Source organism: Chiloscyllium plagiosum, unplaced genomic scaffold (assembly GCF_037043375.1).
Source record: "Chiloscyllium plagiosum isolate Xiang-an unplaced genomic scaffold, Cpla_swu_hap1 HiC_scaffold_27, whole genome shotgun sequence".
Lineage (NCBI taxonomy): Eukaryota > Metazoa > Chordata > Chondrichthyes > Orectolobiformes > Hemiscylliidae > Chiloscyllium > Chiloscyllium plagiosum.
Genome location: NW_028270165.1, coordinates 61,999,801 through 62,002,617, shown reverse-complemented (window position 1 = coordinate 62,002,617; position 2,817 = coordinate 61,999,801). Strand labels below are relative to the sequence as shown.

The following is a 2,817-nucleotide window of genomic DNA, read 5'->3' as shown; positions in this document are numbered from 1 at the left end:
TCCCTGGTGGTCTAATGGTTAGGATTTGGCGCTCTCACCGCCGCGGCCCGGGTTCGATTCCCGGTCAGGGAAACCATTTTCAGGGGTGCAGGCTACCCATTCTTCTTAAATGCGCTGTGTAATTATTTTTCGTCGTTCCTGGGTGCTGCAGTGTGTCGTGGCTCGTTGAAATAGTGTCCTGATTCAGATTTGTTTGTATGTGGAGGGATGATTGCTTCTGTAGTTCAGTACTTGGTTCGTGTGCGTTGTTTTCCTGTAGAGGCTGTTTTGAATTTACCATTGACTGTTTGCTCTACTGTGACATCTAGAAATGGCACTTTGTTGTTGTTCTCCTCTTTTGTGAATTTTATGTCAGCGAGGATATTGTTGATGGTGTTGTAGGTTTCCTCTAATTTGTTTCATTTTCTGATGACAAAAGTGTCATCACTGTAGTGGACCCAAAGTTTGGGTGGATCGTTGGAAGGGCTGTTTGTTCGAGTCTCTGCATTATTGCTTCTGCGAGGAATCCTGATACTGGTGGTTTCATGGGTATTTCGTTGATTTGTTTGGAGAGCTTGTTACTGAATACGAAGTGGGTGGTAAGACACAGTTCTACGAGGTTGACAGTGCTATCTTTGCTGATGAAGTTGGTGCTGTGTTTGTTTCTCTGGTTCTTCGAGTAGTGTCTTCAGTTTTCTTTGGCCAAGTTGATGTTAATGGATGTGAACAGGGCTGTTATGTCAAAGGACATCATTATTCCATCCTCTTCTATCTTAGTGTCTTTGGTGTTCAGGAATTCTTGGATGGAGTAAATGGAGTGGCGTGCATCTTCGACTTGGTGTTTTCAGTGGAGGCCTTTTACTAGTCTGCATATTGGTGTTCCAAATGGTGAGGCTTTGGGCCTGAGGGGGGCTCCTGGTTTGAAGAGGAGAACAACAACATAGTACCATTCTTAGATGTCACAGTAGAGCGAATAGTCAATGGGGAACTTAAAACGAGCGTCTACAGAAAAACAACACACACAAACCAAATACTTAACCACAGAAACAATCATCCCAACACCCACAAACGTTGCTGCATCAGGACATTATTTCAATGAGCCACTACACACTGCAGCACAGAGAAACTACGAAGAGCAGAAGAGGAATACGTATATAGTGTATTTAAGGAGAACGGGTATCCAATAAACCCAGTCCGCCGATTTCTCATTGATGCTTCCAAGCTGACTCTCAAAAATTCGTTTGGCCCTCCATTCTTTCCTGTTTGTTTTTGTGGGTTTTGAAAGCTTTCGCAATCCTCTGACTGAGTATTGGAGTTGGGAAGTTATGTTGTGGCTGTACAGGACATTGGTTAGACCAGTTTTGGAATATTGTGTGCAATTCTGGTCTCCTATCAGAAGGATACTGTGAAATTTGAAAGGGTTCTGAAGCACCAGTGGGTCCACAGAGGGGAAGAGGTCCTTCTGCTGCCCTGAGTGTGGGAAGGCCTTCAGTGATTCCTCTGCCTGCTGCCGCAACAGTTGGTCCACACCGGGGAAGGCTGTTCTCCGGCCCCAAGTGCGAGATGGCCTTCAGCAGTTCTTCCCACCTGCTGAGACACCAATGGGTCCACACTGAGGAGAGGCCGTTCTTCTGCCCCGAGTGCAGGAAGGGCTTTGCTCTTTCCTCCGACCTGCTGGCCCATTGGTGAGTCCACATGGGGGAGTGGTCGTTCAGTTGCCATAAGTGCAGGAAGTCCTTCTGCAATTCCTCAGCCTTGCTGAGGCACCAGTCCGTCCACACCGGGGAGAAGCCGTTCTCCTGCCCCGAGTGTGGGAAGGGCTTTATCCGCTCCTCCACACTGCGGAAGCATCAGCTGGTCCACACGGGGGCGGGGGGGGGGGGGGGGTGAGGCCATCCTGCTGACCTGAGTGCGGGAAGGCCTTCAGCAATTCCTCCACCCTGCTGAAACACCTGTGTGTCCTTCAGCAGTGGGAGGCCCTTCAGCTGGCCCGAGTGTGGGAAGAGGTTCATGTTTGCTTGCAACTTGCGGAAGCACCAGCGGGGGCACTGCTGCTCATTGAGCCAGGGACTGCACATTGCCAATGAAATGATCCAAATAAACCTCAGACCGCAAGACCATCGGAGCAGAAGTTAGGCCATTGGGCCCGTCGAGTCTACTCTGCCATTCGTTAGAGACAAAATTAGTGCAGATGAGATTAGCTACAGGAAACAGGCCATTTGTCCCAACAAGTCCACACAAACCCTCCGAAGAGTAACCCATCCACACCCATTTCCCTCTAACTAATGTACCTAACTCTATGGGCAATTAAGCATGGCCAATCAACATGACCTGCACATCTTTGGTTTATGTAAGAAGACAGGATCACCCAGAGAAAACCCATGCAGACACTGGGAGATTGTGCAAACTCCTCACAGATAGCTATCCAAGGCTGGAGTCAAACCTGGGTCCCGTGCGCTGTGAGGCTGCAGTGGTAACCACTGAGCCACTACATATTGCAACCCGAAGTTGCAAGCAGGAGGTTGGGAGAATACAACCTCAGAATGTGGAGTAGTCAGCGTTTTGGGTATTAACCCTTCTTCAAGACTGAAACGTTAACTTCTCCATGAGAAACGATTTATGGGAATGATGCTGGGGGTTGTAGGGTTTGAGCTCCAGGGAGAGGCTGAATAGGCTGGAGCTGTTTTACCTGGAGCATCGGAGGCAGAGGAGTGACCTAATAGAGGTTACAAAATCATGAGGGGCATGGACAGGGTAATAGACAAGGTCTTTTCTCAGGGGTGGGGGAGTCCAGAACTAGAGGGCATAGGTTTAGGGTGAGAGGTGAAATATATTAAA

At 48.7% G+C, this 2,817-nt stretch overlaps 1 non-coding gene across 1 annotated transcript; it reads left to right on the top strand.

Moving 5' to 3' along the window:
• On the top strand, positions 1 to 72 carry trnae-cuc (transfer RNA glutamic acid (anticodon CUC)). Its single transcript has one exon. It is a non-coding gene; the product is annotated as a tRNA-Glu (tRNA).
• The last annotated feature ends 2,745 nt before the right edge of the window (positions 73 to 2,817 follow it).